This window comes from Mercenaria mercenaria, chromosome 1, assembly GCF_021730395.1.
Source record: "Mercenaria mercenaria strain notata chromosome 1, MADL_Memer_1, whole genome shotgun sequence".
Taxonomy (NCBI): domain Eukaryota; kingdom Metazoa; phylum Mollusca; class Bivalvia; order Venerida; family Veneridae; genus Mercenaria; species Mercenaria mercenaria.
The window spans coordinates 43,700,617-43,722,919 of record NC_069361.1 but is presented as its reverse complement, the minus strand read 5'-3'; positions in this window follow the sequence as shown (position 1 = coordinate 43,722,919).

Genomic DNA, 22,303 nt, shown 5'->3' with positions numbered 1-22,303 from the left:
GTAAAGTAACAAGAGGGCCATGATGGCCCTTTATCGCTAACCAGAGTTGATCTTGCCTACTGACCTAGTTTTTGACCTCAAATGACCCAGTTTCGGATTTAATCTAAAGATCATCAAGACAAACATTCTGACTAAGTTTCATATAGATTGAGTCAAAACTATTGCCTTTAGAGTGTTCACAAACTTTTCCTTTGATTTGACCATGTGACCTAGTTTTTGACCTCAAATGACCCAAATTAAAATTATACCTAGAAATCATCAAGACAAACACTCTGACCAAGTTTCATAAAGATTGAATTACAACTGTGGTCTATAGAGTGTTCACAAACTTTTCCTTTGATCTGGCCTGCTGACCTAGTTTTTGACCCCACATGACCCAGATTCGAACTTGACCTAGAAATTATCAAGACAAACATTTTGATCAAGTTTTACAAGCTGGGTTGGACTCAATATGACCCAGATTCGAACGTGACCTAGAAATCATTAAGACCAAATTTTATAAAGATTGGGTTACAATTTTGGCCTCTAGAGTGTTTACAAGCTTTTCCTTTGATCTGGCCTAGTGACCTAGTTTTTAACCCCACATAACCCATTGACCTAAAAATCATCAAGACAAACATTCTTGCCAAGTTTCATAAAGATTGAATCAAAATTGTGGCCTCTAAAGTGTTTACAAGCTTTTCCTTTGATTTGACCAGGTGACCTAGTTTTTGCCCCACATAACCCTGATTCGAATTTGACCTAGAAATCATCAAGACAAACATTCTGACTAAGTTTCATAAAGATTGAATCACAACTGTGGCCTCCAGAGTGTTCCCAAGCCTTTCCTTTGATCTTGCCTACTGACCTAGTTTTTGACTCCACATGGCCCAGATTTGAACTTGACCTAGAAATTATCAAGACAAATATTCTGATCAAGTTTATTAAATATCGGGTCACAACTGTGGCCTCTAGTGTTCACAAGCTTTTCCTTTGATCTGGCCTACTGACCTAGTTTAGACCCCACATGACCCAGTTTCAAACTTGATCTAGAAATTACCATTCTGACCAAGTTCATAAAGATTGGGTCGCAAATGGATGCCGACGAACGCCGGACAATGACCGCTCACAATAGCTGACCTTTAGCACTTTGTGTTCTGGTGAGCTAAAAACGCATGTCAGAGTACCCCATCCGTTTATAAAAAGCTTTTAAAAGTATATTTAATATCTGTTTTCTATCCAAAATGAATAAGTATGAATGAATTCTGTTTAATACAATATGTTTTGTTACTTTTATGTCATTAAGTCCAATTGCCACTCATATGAATGAAATTTAGCCTTATATTGGACCATTTTCAGTGTAAGTGGCAGCCATTTTGGAAGCCATCTTTGATTTTCGCTTTCAGATAGTATATTCTTTTAGCCTAAATGTAGCATGATTGTAATATACTATGCACACAGAACAATCAAAGCTAACAGGTAAAGTTTAATAAATAGTTTAAAAATATAAAATGTACTGGTGTACGCATTTATATCTAAAAAGCGTGCAAAATTACCCCACCCACTTATGAAAGCTTATGGATTCAAGTATTTAACCTCTTTTCTTATGTCATGTAACTATTCTTATTACCTGAAGGTTACATTTGATTTCCATGCACAAATCTATTTAAATTTCATAAACAGACCTTTGTTCTGCTGTTAAAAATGCCACCCCATACCTTAAATTTAACCATTTTATGGAAACATTTTGTCTATTTTTTGGCAATATTAATGGAAAATTCACGAAATTTACCAATAAATGGTCATATCAATGTGTATTCTTGCATATTTAAGACATAAAAATTAATTAAAATCATTATGTGCAATATAGGGATCCACAAAATTGCAAAAAATGATATTTTTAATTTTTGGCGGCCATCTTGGACGCCATCTTGGATTTCTCAGAATGCCACCACTTATGCCAATTTATGCCGGTAGTTTCTGAAACTTCAGTCTATTACGAACATTTTGATGTATAACTTATCTTGTTGTACTCGGGGGTCCAGATAACTTTAAAAATAGAGCCCTTTTGACTCGATTGTCACCCTACTATTAGATTAATCATAAAAAAATGAACGAGACAAATTAAAGTCTTTTTTTTTTGGTATCAAAATGTGTGATTGCATAATAATTTTGACAGCCTTTTAAAACAATCTTAATGTGTGTTAAATTTAAAAAGAAAAGGTTAAGTGATTTTAAAGGTATTGTCCAACATTAAGTGTCGCGTTAGAAGATTTATCTAGTGTGCATCTTGGAATTCTCTATATACACTTTCAACATATCAGAAGCCCGGTGACTAAGTTCAAGTGGGCATAAGGTGGCATTTTTTTTTGGCGTGCCGTATTAAGCACGATTTTATGACCTCATATGACCTTATGCCGCCTGAATACTATACCAGTCGGATTGCTTGGTAAGGTATTCTCGGTATTTTCAGCCATAATTAGAAATTTAGTAAGAGTGGCTCTGATTGGAGGAAAGGCTGAAAATGCTTCACTCTGAGTCATGTGTGACACTGAGTGAAATGACAACGCGTTCGTCATCTATAACCTCTATTAGTACAACACCATCGGGTTGTATGCGTACCACTTGAACAGTTGTGCGTAACCAAATATTCATCTGCTCATCCGGACATATTTCTGTTTTGTTAAGTTTTCTTGTTAAGTTATTTCTGTTTTGTTAAGTTTCTTTTCCTTAAGGTTTGGTTTTACAAAAAAGGTTATTTGTTTTATACAGTCATTAACTCTTACCCTGCATTACAGCAACAATTTCTAACCAGTGCAAATCATTAATAACCTGCAACAACATGTCCGATACTGTTAAATTTTAGACTCTACATTTTAAATTAATCTTTCCGGTGAAAACAGTTCTGTACATATTTTGAATGATAGACAAATGTGATAATAAGCTGAAGTAGGGTAAGGGTTCATGTTGCTTCCAATTTCCAGAAATAAAGTATAGATTCGGAACGTATTTCAATGTTGTTTGCTTACTGTTACCATCTTTTAAGCACCAAAGGCTCAAAGTGAGCTTTTGTGATTGTTTGGTGTCCGTCGTGTGTCCCTCCACAATTTCTAAACACAGTCTTCTTCAGAACAACTGTCCTCATTTATACAAAACTTCACAGAGGCCCCTTTCAACATTGCCAAAAATTTAAAATACAGGTTTCTGCCCATATATAACTTGTGCTTTAGTTACATCACGCCGACCATATTTTTAAAGATATTTCGTGTTTCGTGTACGCTCAATTACAAATTGCTTGAAATGATAAAATAGACATTTAAATACTTAAAACGATGTTGACATGTTGATGCTGGGACTTGTCTGTGATATGTATACCTGAGATAGCGCTAATATTTGAAATGAATCAAGGAAAGCAGAATATACCAGTCGCCATACTTGTATCATTTCAATTAAATGGTTGAAATGAGAAATGCATACTGATAAATAATAAACTACATCCCTATTTTATGAATATACCGATATTTCTGTTTTTAACTTTATTCGTCTATCTTCATATTACAGAAATAAGTTCAAAAAATAAACGATTGTAATATATTTGATTAGGGAAGATGAAGAATCTTGATTTGGACAGCTTGTTTGTCTATATCCTTTCCGCAGCCTTAACGTACTCAAACGTATTAGCGTCTGATGGCCCTTTCACGCTTTCGTAGAATCAACATTTATTACACGAAATTCAGTTTGAAAATATTTCTGAAATGTCTAGGTCTGCAGCTCACAAATACGGTTATATCTTACATCCGAGGCATATACTGACACTTTCAGACAACATCAAAAACGACCTTTTGAACGATTTGATGAACTTCCAAAATTATCAATGTACCCTTGGTCCGTTACGGACCCCTGTGGGATTAGTGCTTATCCCGAGTTCAAATATCTTTTCGTAGGTGAAAAGCTGACATGCCGTACTAAAGCCCTGGTCATTTCAATTCCCCATTAACCAAAAAAAAATAAATAATCCATATATAAGTATATATAAACTGTGTGACCCCCGGGGCGGAGCCATATTTAACCCTAGAGGGATAATTTGAACAAACTTGGTAGTGGATCACTAGATGAAGCTATATACCAAATATTAAAACCCTACGTACGCCCTGTGGTTTTGGACAAAAAGTTTTTCCCTATATCCTTAGGACGGCCAGCACATATTTAATAAATTATGCAATCTCGCCAGGCATATATATGTTTTGACAACACAGAAAATGACGTCACTCGACCTTCAGCTATTTCCGGAAGTTTTTTGTTGTTGTTGCTATTTGGGAGTCAGTTTTCAGCACTTTCTAACGAATTGAAATTACCTGGGCTTTAGTACGGCATGTCAGCTTTTCATCTACGGAAAAATATTTGAGCTCGGGATAAACACAAATCCCACAGGGGTCCGTGACGGACCAACTGTACATTGATACATTGATAATTTTGGAACTTCATCAAATCACTCTAAAGGTCGTTTTTGATGTTGTCTGCGAGTGTCAGTATATGCGTATTTGAGAGCTGCAGACCTAGACATTTCAGAAATATTTTCAAAATAAATTTCCTGTGATAAATGTTGATTCTACGGAAGCGTGAAAGGGCCATCAGACGCTAATACGTTTGAGTACGTTAAGGCTGCGGAAAGGATATAGGGGCGGGGCTATATTTGAGCCTAGCTAAATACTTTGAACAATATTGGTAGAGGACTACTAGATGATGCTACATACCAAATATCAACGCCCTAGGCCCAAAAACAGCAGTAGTCTTATAATACTTTCTATATTATCACATGGATTTTCAGTTTATATAATATTTGCTAAATACGTTTAAAGTTTTAAAGGTTAAAGTTTTCACATAATAAGTATCTCTCCCGTAGGAGTCATAACATTGAATTGAGACATTCGTGAACTTTAGAAAGAATGATGTACTCGTTTAGAATTCAAATGTTTTATAAAGCCTAATGGCGATTACTTCTTATTAATCCTAATCAAAATGTCTAACTGCTCAAACAAACAAATTTTTTTTAAATTTTTAAAGCAATTCAAGCAGTTTGATTTGGTATGTCAACATCTCACTTTAATTATAAACCGACACAGATCTCAGCGCGGCGCCGCATGGTAACTTTATTACTAAACTTACCGAGTTGACAATATATTTGGATTCGACTGGTGGGACAAAAAATTCTTTTCGACACATTAGAAGTCTCGGTAACTCAAAATGTGTCTTAAAATAGTTGAAATACATACTTTAAAGAGGAAACTTTACGGGGCTTTAAAATTTCTTCAACTTAATAAATGTCTAGGTTACCGAGAGTCGACTGTAGTTAAAAATCGTCACATCCGACATATCTGCCACAAAAGATAAAAAAAAGATTAATCGAAATAGTGGGTGATCTTGAACTAAGATATGTGAACAATTGACAATAGAAAATATCATGATAACGTGCACTTATCAAATTAGGATCACGTACCAGTTAAACTTACTATTATCAAGTGCAAAAGTGAATACAATTATATAAAACTTATGATAAAAAGTAAGAACTGTCGAACGTTAGAAGCGCGAGATTGCAACTGGGAAGCTAAAATTCAGAAAAATTAGATTTACCTGCTAGGTTAATCTATGCTCCATATAAAGACAGCAAATCAGTTAAAAATGCTATTCATTTTTAAACCAAATATGCGAATCCGAACATGATTATTTTTCAATTTAAAGTAAATTAAAGGAATTAAATTTTACTTGTAATTTTAAAAGTCAGTACTACAATAGCTAAAAATCTAATTAATATCATATTAAACCCCATTGTGTAGTACTGACCATCAGTTTATTTTGTTCAAGCTTCTCGTCCACAGTCTGGGTGAAATTTTTCATCATGTTTATTTCCACCATGTTTGGCGTAGAATGTATCTGTTACACTGAAAACATGATAAAGCGAGTGAAAACAAGTTATTTATTGTTAAAAATGTAGGACGAATGCAACTTTTTGCATTATTTCAAAAGCGTTGCTACAGTTTCCTACTTTCTGCACAATGTTTTGGTTATTTAAAAGAATACCTTGCAAAAATCTTACGTCAATAAGTTTGTACCACAATTTACTTTCAGATTACTCACTTTTTTATGGATTTTTGAAAGAATTTATTGTTTGTCTAGAATGTTTGGGTTAGTCTCTTTAAATATAAAGTCAAAGAAAGTTAACAATAGAAGATACTGCGATAACATAGACTAACCAAATTATATGCCAAGGATATGATATATCCTGTACCAGTTACATTGACTAGTATTAAGTGCAACTGTGAAAATATAATTCATCGAACCCACGACCTCCCGTTCTCGAAGCGGCCGCTCTATCACTAGGCTGTCGATGCGGTTGAAATATCATTTTAGTTAAGTTGGTCTGCAGTTCGCAGTTCGCAGGTCGCGTTTCGAATTGCGAACTGCAACTGGTCTGCAGTTCGCAGTTCGCAGTTCGCGATCGAATTGCGAACTGCAAACTGGTCTGCATTTCGCGATTCGAATTGCGAACTGAAAAACTGGTCTGCACTTTACGATTCAAATGTCAACGTGCAGTCTGATCAACATGTCCTGCACATTGCAGACAGAATGCATTTCACTGTTGGTCTGCAGTTCGCGTTTCGAATTGCGAACTGCAAACTGGTCTGCAGTTCCCCCGATTGGGAATTTGGGCAACTGTAAACTGGTCTGCGCTTTACGATTCAAATGTCAACGTGCAGTCTGATCAACACTGTTCCTGCGCATTGCAGACAAGAATGCTTTTCACAGTTGGTCTGCATTTTCGCGTTTCGAATTGCGACCTGCAAAGGTCGGGCAGTTCGCGATTCGAATTCGAACTGAAAACTGGTCTGCAGTTTGAGATTCATATTGCGAACTGTAACTGGCTGCGGGTTTACAATTTCAATTTCAAAGTGCAGACTGATCAGCACTGTCCAGCGCTTTGCGAACAAGAATGCATTTCATAATTAGTCTGCAGTTTGCTTTTCGCGTTTCCAACTGCGAACTGCAAACTGGTCCGCAGTTCGCGTTCCGAATTGCAAACTGCAATTTTGGGTCTGCTGATTATAAAAAAAAATTTAAAAGGGCAGTCTAAATCAGCACTTTCTTGCGCATTGCAGACAAGAGGCTTCACATTTGGGTCTATAGTTCCAGGTTGTGTTCCAATTGCGAACTTCAAACTGGTCTGCAGTTCGCAGTTCGCAGTTCGTGATTCGAATTGCGAACTGCAAACTGGTCTGCAGTTCGCGATTTGAATTCGAACGGGCAAACTGGTCTGCAGTTCGCGATTCGAATTGCGAACTGTAAACTGGTCTGCACTTTACGATTCAAATTCAACGTGCAGTCTGATCAACAAGGGTCCTGCACATTGCGACAAGAATGCATTTCACAGTTGGTCGGGCAGTTCGCGTTTCGAATTGCGAACTGCAAACTGGTCTGCGTTCCCCGTTTCGAATTGCAAACTGTAAACTGGTCTGCGCTTTACGATCAAATGTCAACGTGCAGTCTGATCAACACTGTCCTGCGCATTGCAGACAAGAATGCATTTCACAGTTGGTCTGCAGTTCGCTTTCAAATTGCGAACTGCAAACTGGTCTGCAGTTCGCGATTCGAATTCGAACTGCAAACTGGTCTGCAGTTTGAGATTCATATTGCGACTGTAAACTGGGGCTGCAGTTTACAATTCAAATTTCAAAGTGCAGACTGTCAGCACTGTCCAGCGCATTGCGAACAAGAATGCATTTTCATAATTAGTCTGCAGTTTGCTTTTCGCTTTTTCCAACTGCGAACTGCAAACTGGTCCGCAGTTCGCGTTCCAAATTGCAAACTGCAATCTTGTCTGCTGATTATAATAAAAATTTCAAAGTGCAGTCTGATCAGCACTTTCTTGCGCATTGCAGAAAAGAATGCATTTCAGTTGGTCTATATTTCGCAGGTTGTGTTTCCAATTGCAAACGCAAACTGGTCTGCAGTTCGCGTTTTTGAATTCGAACTGCAAACTGGTCTGCAGTTCGGGATTCGTATTGCAAACTGTAAACTGGGCTACAATTTACGATTCAATTTCAAAGTGCAGTCTAAATCAGCTAACTAATACGATGGATAACTCTAGCTACCCAAAAACGGTGTTATTTTATGCTAAAATCTTTAGATACGTAGGTAGAATCCCCTGGGCTACTCAGGTCAAACACTTTTTTATTTTTGTATGGTTTGGGTTATGTTTGGGTTTCACATGATGTTGGAAATATTGACTACTTCGTTAGTATTTTTCGTCAAAGACTCATAGATTGTCAAAAACAAAACTGGAAAGAGTCTATCGAAGAATCAAATTTTGTCACCTTATAAACATTTTAAAACTTTATTAAAACAGAACGTTACCTTACAATAAATTTGCCATTTAAATACAGACTAGCAATGTCAAAATTTCGTTGTTCAAGCCATAAGCTGCATGTTGAAACTGGTAGGCACAACAATACACCTTTTGAATCTCGTATCTTCGTATCTGCCAATTTTGTTATAATAGAAGTACACTAGTATTGTTGAATGTGAATATCATGCTTTTTTTCAATGTGAGAAATTTAGTGAGATCCGTAATCAGTATCTTTTTAAATTTGGGTATTCATCTGACAGAAGTATACAAAGTTTTTATAACATACTTGCTCTGGTCCGCAGTTCGCTTTCCCGAATTGCAAACTGCAATCTTGTCGGTGATTACAATAAAAATTTCAAAGTGCAGTCGATCAGCACTTTCTTGCGCTTTTCACAGTTGGTTTTATAGTTCGCATTTTTGTGTTTCGAATTGCGAACTGCAAACTGGTCTGCGTTCGCAGTTCGCGTTTGGGAATTGCGAACTGCAAACTAGTCTGCAGTTCGCAGTTCGCAGTTCGCGATTCGAATTGCGAACTGCAAACTGGTCTGCAGTTCGCGATTCGAATTCGAACTGCAAACTGGTCTGCGGTTCAAGATTCAAAATAAAAATATATTTGAACGTTACTCTTATACTTTTAAGTAATAGGTCAGTATTTGCTAAATATAAAATTTTGAGCCGTGCCATAAGAAAATCAACATAGTGGATTTGCGACCAGCATGGACCCAGACCAGCTTGCGCATCCGCTCAGTCTGGTCAGGATCCATGCTGTTCGCTAATGGTTTCTCTAATTGCAGTAGGCTTTAAAAGTGAATAGCAGGATCCTGACCAGACTGAGCGGTGCGCAAGCTGGTCTGTATCCATGCTGGTCGCAAACCCACTATGTTGATTTTCTCATGGCACGGCTCATTAATGTTAATGGTCTGCACTTCCTCCCTCTTCATTTAGAACTGCAAAGTGCCGGCAAGTCTGCGGCTCCTAGTTTTCGATTCGAACTACAAAATTGCAAACTGGTCTGCAGTTCTCAGTTCGCAGTTCGAAATCGTAGTTCTAATTCGAATTGCGAACTGCAAACTGGTCCTGCAGTTCGCAGTTCACGATTCGAATTGCGAACTGCAAACTGGTCTGCAGTTCAAGATTCAAAATGAAAACGGTTTGAAGGTTACTCTTATACTTCACAGTAATGGGCAAGTGTTTGCTAAACCCTAAATGTGAAAGTCTGCACTTCCTCCCTCTCCATTAGAACTGCAGACAAGAAGCTTTTTCACAGTTGGTCAGCAGTTCGCAGTTTGCGTTTCGAATTGTGAACTGCAAACTGGTCCGCAGTTCGCAGTTCCCCTTTTCGAACTGCAAACTGCAAACTGGCCTGCAGTTCGCAGTTCGCGATTCAAATTGCGAACTGCAAACTAGTCCGCTGTTCGCAGTTCCCCTTTTCGAATTGCGAACTGCAAACTGCCAGCAGTTCGCAGTTCGGGGATTCGAATTGCGAACTGCAAAATGGTCTGCAGTTCGCGATTCAAATTCGAACTGAAACTGGTCTGCAGTTCGAGATTCGTATTGAGAACTGTACACTGTGCTGCAGTTTTAGGGTTCAAATTTCAAAGTACAGTCTGATCAGCACTGTCCAGCAAATGTAGACAAGAATGCATTTCACGGTTGGTCTGCAGTTTGCAGTTTCAGTTCACTTTTTTCAAATGCGATCTGCAAACTGGAAAAGTAAAGAAGAAATGAAAAATCTTAAAATGGAGCTTCTCTATCTTGCAGGTTTTTTCCAATGAATTTAGTAACATTTTTATGGAGGAGCCGCCCATATCAATTACCGGTGACGAATATAGAAAAGGCTTAAATATAAACAATGAAAACATGTAGAAGTTATAGCATGTTTGTCACGGGATGTAACATTTCATGTTCTTTAAACTTAATAGTGATTGCGCCGCGCATGCGGGGAAACTAATACTTTTCCCTGGCGGTATCGTCTGCTGTTTAATTAAATTGGAATATCCCGGCAATAACGTGTTATTGAATATTAACGGAGATGTCCGGGCACTTCATCCTTGCCCGTACAGTCTTTGTGAATTCTTGTCATGTAGTTACATTCTACCAATTCAATTCCTTATTTATTTCATTATTAAAAACAAAACATTCGACCTCATTTTCAGCACTTTAGAGCATTTCAATGATATGAAAACCATTTATGGTCATTTAGTATAACATGTCTTCTTATCAAAAATAGAAAAATATTGACATGTTATGTTGTATATAAGAAATAATCTGTTCTGAGAAAAATCACCCTCTAAAAATGCCCCCATGAAAACAAACCGTTTAGCAATTACGCGTAGGTAGAACATTTTTCGCAAAAAAATAAAACTTATTCCAGGAAATTTACGATGAAAATGGTCTAGATCTATTCTCAATCAATAAGCAATAAACATAAGCCAAAAATTTAGCTGTCACCTCCTCATGTCACTCATTATAAAACACAAAATGCGAACTATAGACCAACTGTGAAATGCATTCTTGTCTCAATGCGCAAGAAAGTGCTGATCAGACTGCACTTTGAAAAATTTTTTTTGTAATCAGCAGACAAGTTGCAGTTTGCAAATTTGGAAAAGCGACTGCGGACCGTTTGCAGTTCGCAGTTGGGAAAAGCGAAATGCGAACTGCAGACTAATTTATGAAAAGCATTCTTGTCCGCAATGCGCTGGACAGTGCTGATCAGACTGCACTTTGAAATTTGAATCGTAATTGTAGCCCAATTTACGTTTGCATTACGAATCCCGAACTGCAGACCAGTTTGCAGTTCGAATTCGAATCGCGAACTGCAGACCAGTTTGCAGTTCGCAATTCGAAACGCGAACTGCGAACTGCAGACCAACTGTGAAATGCATTCTTGTCCGCAATGAGCTGGACAGTGCTGATCAGACTGCACTTTGAAATTTAAATCGTAAATTGTGTCCCAGTTTACAGTTCGAAATACGAATCCCGAACTGCAGGCCAGTTTGCAGTTCGCAATTCGAATCGCGAACTGCAGACCAGTTTGCAGTTCGCAATTCAGATCGCGAACTGCGAACTGCAGACCAGTTTGCAGTTCGCAATTCGAAACGCGAACTGCAGACCAACTGTGAAATGCATTATTGTCTGCAATGCGCAGGACAGTGTTGATCAGACTGCACGTTAAAATTTGAAAACGTAAACTGCAGACCAGTTGCAGTTCGCACACGAAACGCGAACTGCAGACCCGTTTGCAGTTCGCCCAAATTTGAAACGCGAACGCAGACCAACGGAAATGCATTCTTGTCTGCAATGCGCAGGACGTGTAGATCAGACTGCACGTTGATATTTGAATCGTAAAAATGCAGACCTTTTTCAGTTCGCAAATTTTGAAATCGCGAACGCAGACCATTTTTCAGTTCGCAATTTCGAATCGCGAACTGCGAACTGCGAACTGCAGACCAGTTTGCAGTTCGCAATTCGAAACGCGAACTGCGAACTGCGAACTGCAGACCAACTTAACTGATATTGAAATATCGCGTATGTACTATTCTATCCCACGCACTGCTATACTGCAGTGGTCCGTCATTTGACCCCTTAAATAACACTGCCCGTGCTGTTTAAGGAGATGAATTCTCATATTATGAATTTAGTTGATACCAACATCACGATTAGGGATATCGGTCTCACTAACAAGGGGTTTCGGTCGGACGAGTCCTGGTAACGGATTTGTGAACAAAGTGTCACGTGTTTCAAGACGGTTTCTGTTTTATTTGTCGTCAATGAAAACATTAGTAGGTTAGAATTTCACATACTGATATTTCTGTTGAGTTTTAACTGATTTTTTACAACATATAGTGTTATTCGGACTCACATAAGTGCCTACAATGGAATAGATTATATCTATAGCAAAGTACACCTATCGCCATTTTTCCTTAAATGTCACGGGTGTCATGATCACTCAGTTTTTTATGTGACGGGTTTCTGTCTACTGTTTGACAGAATATTGGTAATTTGGACATTGTTTTTATTAAAATTCGTCTGTGATGCATGACTCTTCGTATTGTAAGACCTGCAGAATCCCGAGGGATTGCCAAGTCCGTAAGGTTGAGGGTACCAACTCATCCCGAGGTATTCTTCAGGTAATATATCACGAAATAAACAGGCGCATGCGCTAACGCTTTACTAGTAGAAACGCGTAAAAAGCTAGAAAATTAATACATCAGTAAATGCCCATGAAATGTGCAGGACTTTCAGCGTTGTTTTATCACGTTTTGGTGTCATTTCATTTTGAATTGGTCCGTAACACGGAGCGAGCGTATGTAAAAGGGTATGTTAGCAGCGCGTGAGCGCGAGAAGCTCTCTGTTAACACAAGTCTACTTTCCTCTTGAAACACCCCCTAAAACGACAAAAGCAGCAGTTTATGCTAGAATACATCATACTTGTATCAGTAGACGAATACAGTTCGGTTTACAACGGGCTTGGTTTTTCAGTAAACGTTGGTGAAAGTGATACTTTCTCTCAATGATATTATTACAAAATAATGTTAAAATCCTTTTACCGGTGTCTTTTCAAAACTTTATTACCAATTGTGCATTTTCCATCAGTTTGATGTTTGGCAGAATAATACCTTTTATTATATACCTATATAAATTCTGTAAAAAAATCGGTTTGTATTTCACAATTGAACATGAACAGGCAGAAAAAAATCCGTATTGTTCCTTTTAAATTCCGTATTGTACCTTCCGTATTATATGCTGCCGGACTACTTTCATTTACATGCATGACCCGACACAGTTCTATAAATAGCGCACATAAAAACTTCACTTAGTTCCATTTCAATATCGGTAAACATTGAAGATTTCGTTGAGTAACAAAACAACAAACAAAAAGGTAGAGGTATATGGTAAAAGGGTCATTATAACAGTAGCTGGATCTTGGATTTTGTATTCGGCGCACCTCTTGAAATCCGATCTGGCAAAAATCCACTCGAGCCGAATACAGCATCCCAGATCTATAGCAATTGTTATAATAACCCTATTGAATTATAGAGAATTTTTCATTACGCAAACGTTTTACATATGGACAGTCAAAGTTGACAGATTCTATCCGAATGTTCGTTCCAAACTCTCGTGAATCGGTTGAACTATGTATGAAATAGGGGAAGCCCTACACAGAAGAATTCTCATCTACTGGACTAAAACTACATTAAAGTGGATATATTGAAAGCGTTTTTGTTTGTTTTTCTTTTTTCTTTTTTTTTCAAGAGGACTTGACAGGAGACAGAGATCTTCGATTGTTGACATGCAAAACGCCATTATTTCGGGCATTATTCTGTCAAACATCCAAGCGATGGAAAATGCCCCACTGGCAATTTCCAAAACATAGAAATTGAAAGATTATGGTAGACTTCCCGAAAGCACAGAGCACAACAAACACGGCCGGAGCCATGCATCACAAAGTATGTCAGCAACAAACAGAAACTGTAGTGGAAAGATATATCAGATTGATTGCTTCAAAATCACACAAGTACATTTTATTCATATTCAAGATATGGGGTTGACAAATAGGTTGGGGGGTGTTTTGCCAAGTGGAAAAAGGTAAGGATAGATCTTCAACAGGGAAAGGCACGCTCCATAACCGCATTCTCTCTAGACCTTGAGCTATAGAAACGCACAAGATCAACACACATGCACGCATGCACCTACGCACACATGTGGTCTATATTATAACAAATAACGCACCGATAATACACACACTGGATAATCGGCTATCCTGATGTCAAATGGTCAAAAAAATCGGCATAATACCCCCGCTGTAAACTCGTAGGTAAAGTTTTCATTTTATTTTCTATTGACACGAAGGCAGTTCTTGCAAATCAGCTTGACAGTTTTAATAAGGACATGATTTACATTTACAAAAATTAGTTCTGGTTTGAAAACGATCATTATTATTTTGTACTACGATCACTTATGTATTACTGTTTTTTTTTTTTACAATATCTTCAATTTGAAACAATCTAACAAAAATCCAAAATTTAGAGCAAACGTCATTGTTATGAACAATTTGTGTAAACTTTGATCATTTGGTTAAACATATGTGTCCTTTCGGAGCATCTGTGAGAACTTTCCGTGTTCTGTGTTCTTTCAGAAATCAGTATATATTAGCCTTAGTTGTTAAACAGGGTTTTGAAAAGTACAAATGTCGAGGCGGTAACACTCTGTTTATTTAAGTTGTATGTAGATATGTGATATCAAATACTTTCTTGTATTTTTGTTAGGCTGGCCTTAAAGTTTTGAAACATTTTTGTTAATAATCTCAAAAGTCTGTTCGGCCGGCCTAACACAATACTTATATGTGATATTGAACAGTTTCTCTTGTATTTTTGTTACGCTGGCCAAACAATTTGAAACCTATTTTTTTCCAAATAATTTCAAAAGTCTGTTCGGCCAACCTAACACAAAGTTGTATAGAAGTATGACTGATATTGAACAGTCTTTCATGTATTTTTGTTGGGCCGGCCGAACAGTTTTGAAACTCATTATTTCAAATCATTTTGAAATTTTGTAAGGCCGGCCTAAATGGTCTGTATATGAATTGTTAGGCTGACTGAACGGTTTTAAATTGTTTTTCAGACTGTTCAAAATTTTGTTCGGTCAGCCTAACACAGTGTTTCTTCTGTGAAGATCTATTTCATTTATGTTTTATCAAATATTCAGCTTTCATATTTATGTATTTATTTGTTAGGCTGGCCGAACAGTTAATCTCCTTTTTTCAAATCATTTTGAAATTTTGTAATGCCGGCCTAAATGGTCTGTATATGAATTGTTAGGCTGACCGAACGGTTTTAAATTGTTTTTCAGACTGTTCAAAATTTTGTTCGGTCAGCTCAACACAGTGATTCTTCTGTGAAGATCTATATCATTTATGTTTTATCAAATATTCAGCTTTCATATTTATGTATTTATTTGTTAGGCTGGCCGAACAGTTAATCTCCTTTTTTCAAATCATTTTGAAATTTTGTAATGCCGGCCTAAATGGTCTGTATATGAATTGTTAGGCTGACCAAACGGTTTTTAAATTGTTTTTCAGACTGTTCAAAATTTTGTTCGGTCAGCCTAACACAGTGTTTCTTCTGTGAAGATCTATATCATTTATGTTTTATCAAATATTCAGCTTTCATATTTATGTATTTATTTGTTAGGCTGGCCGAACAGTTAATCTCCTTTTTTCAAAACATTTTGAAATTTTGTAAGGCGGTCTAAATGGTCTGTATATGAATTGTTAGGCTGACCGAACGGTTTTAAATTGTTTTTCAGACTGTTCAGAATTTTGTTCGGTCAGCCTAACACGGTGTTTCTTCTGTGAAGATCTGTATCATTTATGTTTTATCAAATATTCAGCTTTCATATTTATGTATTTATTTGTTAGGCTGGCCGAACAGTTAATCTCCTTTTTTCAAATTATTTTGAAATTTTGTAAGGGCGGCCTAATTGGTCTGTATATGAATTGTTAGGCTGACCGAACGGTTTTAAATTGTTTTTCAGACTGTTCAAAATTTTGTTCGGTCAGCCTAACGCAGTGTTTCTTCTTTTATGTTTTATCAAATATTCAGCTTTCATATTTATGTATTTATTTGTTAGGCTGGCCTAACAGGCATATATTTGATGCATTTTATGTTCATTTGAAATAAAAACCATGAAACACATCTTGTTTTTGTGAAGTTTTGTTCAACATGTATGAAAATATGGGTACATATTTACATGGTAATTTTGAGGAAAATGGTCATTTATTTGGGAATTTGTGTACTTTCCCTTTTGATAATGTACTCTGTTTAAGGATCTTTGTACAGATTTTATTAACTTTTACAACAGCAATCTTGAAGTGCCGTGTGGCGGCTGTAAAATAATCACATTTTACTTAGATTCAGTGTGGTTATATGTTCTGGTCCTTTCGGATCATGAAGTCCATTCAACACATGTGTAATAGAGTTCCGCTTAAGCCGGTGATTGGGTGGGGTGGGGTGCACATTTCATTGCCTCTCATGAACAGACTCATCAAACCAAGTCTGCTATTATTCTTCTTGGTTGAATTCTTTGCTTCCAAAGGATCTTCTTACAGGTTTTATTGCAGTATATCAATCCATCAAAACCAATGTAGTTGTAGTCTAAAGAAAATAACGTCATATCCTAGCAGTACAGACGAGCTTGCAAATTCCGCAAAAATTCGACCAAAAGTTAATTGTACTGCTGCTTCATATACATGACTGATCTGCACAGACTGCACTACATATTTGAACTAGTTCCATATTTATATAAACGCTCAAATCTCTATCATCATGTCTTAAACAGGCAGTGACATTTTAGTGTTTTTTTATCTGAACGGGACCAGTCAAGCTACACATAAGTTATCTGGATCGCAAGGATACAATGAATTTATAGAAACAGCGTATATACAGAAACATAATTAAATTCAGAACACTTAGCTTTCAATACGGATACAAGTTTACCATATAATCCAGACTCTACTTGTTTTACAAAAATGTATGTTGCACACCACTAATCGTGCAGAAATTGCAAAATGCCACAAACTAAGGGGCATAACTTCAAAAACTAGAGTTGTCACAGGAGTGACGAATTATACCCCCACAATATGGCCCAAGGATTTCAAGTTAATATCTGGAAACCGTTTAACTGTTAAGAGTCACTGTGACCTTGACCTTTGACCTACTGACCCCAAATTAGAATTTGACCTGTATTTTCTGATGTTACTCCTGTACCAAAAATTATTTAAATCGGCCAAATCTTTCATTAGTTAAAACCAACGGACCGACCGCCAAGCTCACTCCTATATACACCCCAAACTTCGTTTTATAGGGGTATAATTACTGAACCACAAAATTTAAATGATATACACGACTAGACATGGTAGCGTTTATTCCTGTGAAGTTTGTTGAATTCCAACAAGTGGTATAAGAGAATTAGCACAGATTATTATTATTATTATTATACCAGATTTATATAGCGCCCTTTTCATGATCAATTTCACGTTCAAAGGCGCTTTACATAGTTCAAATGCAGCAGCACAGGGCGCATTATTCATCTTCTACTAGTACAGACATAGAGCGATCTGACCAGAGAGACAGAGTGAGACAAAGCCCCCACGACAGAGAGATCAGAAATCAGATACAGGCTTGTCCGGCTAACTTAGCCTAGCTCGTTGCGAATAGACAGCCTGGTTCTTAAACGTGCCCAGTGTATAGCACTGATACACACAGATAATATAGTTTCACCAATCAAGGATAATGACTCTGCTGAAAATCATTCAACTTGAACATGAAAATAATATGCAAAACTACGCTTCATAATAATCACTCTTGAGGTTTGGTAAAATTCAGCCTAATACTATACAGCAAGTAGTTTAAACACTAAAAAAATGACAAATCAAGGGTCATTACTCTGCTGAAATTCAATAATCGGAACTTGCCGATAATATATATATATATATATATGCTTGATACTGTAAGGTTTGGTGGAAATCTGACAAATGGTATAAGAAAAGTGGCTAATACATTTTAAAAATTGACGAATCAATGCCATAACTCTGCTAACAAACACCAAACTGACACATGTCCAGGACCTGCACAACTAAGCTTTTATGACGACTTTTGTGAAGTTTAGTAGTGTTATTTCCAATGGTAGTATCGGAGCAGTTGACCAGATAATGTAAAATGCAACAAATCAAGTGCCAAAACTGCACTTAAAATCACTGAACTGCTTGACACTGATCTTTCCTGCAAGGTTTAGTGGTAATACACCTGATAATGTAAATGAAGTGGCCAATACATCTTAAAACTTGATAAATCAAGGGTCATTACTCGGCTGAAGAAAATGGACAAACTTTGTGAGAGACTGACAGTCTGACAGACAATAGGATAGCACTAATAACACTACATGTGGGAGACTTAATTGTAACAGATCAATCAAATCATCACAATAACACTCCAGACAAATTACAGCAAAAAAACAACAACAAAAACAAAACCAAAAAAAAGACAAGCATTACAGACGAGCGTGCATATTCCTAAGCAAATCGGACAAGCTATTCAGAATTGGTTTCAGTGGTGCTGTATAAACACTACAAACTCGAACAGTTTCAACATTTGCATCTGTCTTCAAATCTCTGTTACCATATCTCACAAATCAAGAATGGCAATCTAGTATTTTTCATTAACTTTGACCGCAAAAGTTACATAGTCTTTCTCGGAAATGTTAGTTGTATCACGAGTATACACTGTATTTATTGCGATACGGCTGCAATAACTTATTAACATATCACCTTACTATTTCGAATAAGTTGCACACCATGGCCATTTTCTGTGAGCGAGACTACGTAAATGATTATATGAGTCACTTCTACGGAAGTGATAAAATACAAGTACTATAAATTAAATATGTTATAACAGAACGTCTGGATTAAAATTTCCGTATATAAAAGTCTACCGTTGTTTATTGCTTATTACATCTATAAATATAAAAATGTATTTACTCCATTTTGAAATTTGTGGCAAAATATGAGAAAAAGAAAATGTAAGAAATCATCAAATATTATTAAAGGAAAGTAATTCTAAAGAAATACACCAACAATTATTTTTATTCGGTCCATATGACTCATGAGCTTATATTAAAATATTTTACAGACTGGACAGGAAAAAATCAATGTTTACTTTGGACTTTCAAGTGTGAACTTGACCTTTGAGCTAGGGTTCTGGGTATTCCCGCATGGGACACTGTCTTTATGGAGAATACACTTGTCAAATAGTATTAAAATCCCTTAATGGCTGACAGAATTATGAACCAGAAAGGAAAAAAAGCTATTGACATTCGACCTCGAAGTGTGACCTTTACCTTTAAGCTAGGAGTCCGGGTTAAGCCGATGATACATCTTTTTATCCAGTGGAATATTTGTGCGAATGAATATTTAAATCTCCTAATGGAAGACTGAGTTATTGACAGAAAAGGTAAAATTTCTACTGACCTTTGACCTAAAAGTGTGATACTGGCCTATCAGATTGGGGTATGGGTGTTTCGCACGACACATCGTCTTATTATAGGGTACGTTTGTTCAAAGTAATATTTGAATCCCTTTATGGACTGTTGAAATACAGATCGGACAAGAAAAAAACCCTGTTGAACTTTGACATCAAAGTGTGACCTTCATCTTTCAGATTTGTGTCTGGTTTTTGGGCATGACACGTCATCCCTGCAGGGGAATATTAGTGCAAACTGATATTTGAATTCTGGTTTGCATTGAATATAAATGCAAACTAAAATTCAAATTCTGTTTTGCATGACAAAGTTATGGACCAGACAGGAAAACAACCGTATTGACATTGTATCTGTGAGACCTTGACTTTTGAGCTATGGTTCTGTGTGTTGCGTATGACACCTCTTCTGAGTATGGTGAACATTTATGCTTATATTGTAAGCTCTTGATAGATGACTGAGTTCTTGACCAGACACAAAACAGACACTTTTCATGCTATGTTGATTAGACTGCCGAGTATGATCTTGACCTTTAAAATAGGAACATGAAAGTTGTATATGACAAATTGTCTTTTTAATTGTCTCCGGAAGTTGAGAGATATCGGCATTGAATCATTTAAAAACGAAATAAAATCTCGAGATTCTCGAAACGAACACGTTAATTTCAGCTGTTGATGAGTACGTGGAATCATTAAACAATAGTTTGGTATCACTCGTTGACCATCACGCCCCTTGGCTTACAAAAACAATAGTGCTTAGACCGACATGCCCATGGTATAACGAAGAACTACACGAAGCCAAACATTTGAAACGAAATCTGGAACGCAAATGGAGAAAAACAAATCTGACAGTAGATCATGGGATATACAGATATCACTGTGCTTCTCTGAATAAATTGCTAAAACAAACACGTGTTAAATTCTATTCTGAAAAAGATAGAGTCCTGCGGACGCGATCAGAAAACTTTATTCAAAGTGACAAAGAATCTTCTTTGTAGAGTCGAGGAAGCCGTCCTGCCAACGTCTTTCTCTTCCAAAGAACTGGCGCAAAATTTCAGCGATTTCTTCATCGATAAAATTTATTGAATAAGAAATAAAATTCTGTCAGAAACAGAATTACAAACCGGTGAGGTTACCACCGAGGAAATTTCGAAGACGCAAATAGGTAAACTTGTTGAATTTACTCCAGTCTCACAGGATGAAGAAAAAAAAAGTTATTTCAAAATCTGCAAGTAAATCGTGTGAGCTAGATCCACTTCCGACATGGCTTTTGAAAGAATGCTTAGAAGAACTGCTACCATCTCTCACTAAAATAATCAATTATTCTTTGTGGAAAGCATATGTACCGAAAACCTTCAAAAGTTCGTTGATCATACCACTCATCAAAAAATCAGATCTAGATGCAAATGTTCTGAAGAACTATAAACCTGTCTCTAATTTACCGTACGTGTCTAAAATACTTGAAAAGGTAGTTGATGCTCGTTTGGAAAGCCACTTGTCTTTGAACAGTCTACACGAAGAACATCAGTCTGCATATAGAAAATTTCACTTCACTGAGACTGCATTACTGAAGGTTCTCAACTTCCTTGACCAAAATGATGTAACAATGTTAGTGATGCTTGACCTATCAGCTGCTTTCGATACCATCGACCACAAGACACTATTGCACCGCCTGAAAGACCACTTTGGTATCGCAGGGAAACCACTCGAATGTATAACTTCATATCTGAGCGACCGTTACCAAACTTTGACCATAGATAGTTAATTGTCTAAACCAGTGCAAATGACATACAGTGTCCCACAGGGGTCCGTTCTCGGACCAAAATTTTCACAATGTACACTAAACCAGTTGGTACGATATGCAAGAAACATGCACTAAATCACCATTTTTACGCCGACGATGGGCAGCTTTATTTATCTTTCAAACCAACAAACCCGGTCTCTCAGAATTATGCTTTACGCTGTGCTGAAAATTGTCTCGTCGAAATTGTATCTTGGATGAACAGCAACATGTTGAAAATCAATGCCGATAAAACTGAAGTCATTGTATTTACCTCTCAAAGAAACGAAAAACATATTGAATCGGTTTCTGTGAAAATTGGAGAAGAGAACATTAAACCATCTAAATGTGTTAGGAATCTTGGTGCTTTTCTAGACTCTAAAATGAGCATGGTAAAATATATTAACTCAGTTTGAAGATCAGGATACGGACAGCTACGTCAAATAGGCCACATCAGGAAATATCTAAATACAGATGCAACAAATCTCTAGTTAATTCACTCGTCACTTCACGCCTTGATTATTGCAATGCGCTCTTGTGTGGTGTTCCGAAGTCCTTGCTGAATAGACTTCAAAATTTTCAGAACACTGCAGCTCGAATCATAACGAGAATATCGAGTTATGAACACATTACACCGGTCTTAAAAGAACTGCACTGGATATCAGTTACTCACAGAGTGGACTTTAAGATTCTAGTTCACACATACAAAGCATTGCATGACCAGTCACCGATCTATGTTAAAGACTTGCTAGAACTCTATCAGCCAGCAAGAAATTTGAGATCCAAAAACAACTCAAAACAACTAGTTGTTCCAAAAAGCAAAACTGTGAGGTACGGTGATCGTAGTTTTTCATCAGCTGCACCGAAGTTATGGAATACTCTTCCGGCTACCATTAGAGACGCTAAAAGTTTGGATACTTTCAAAAGATCATTAAAAACACACTTTTTCTTCAAGGTCTAATGAAACAAACTTGGCACTGGAAAACTAGCTGTTGTATGACTTTGCAGTAGAAGCTATTTACTGTTGTTTATTGTTGGTTAAAATATCTAGTACAATTAATATATAGAGTCAAACCTAATTCAGGCTAACTACCTTTTAATGTTGATATT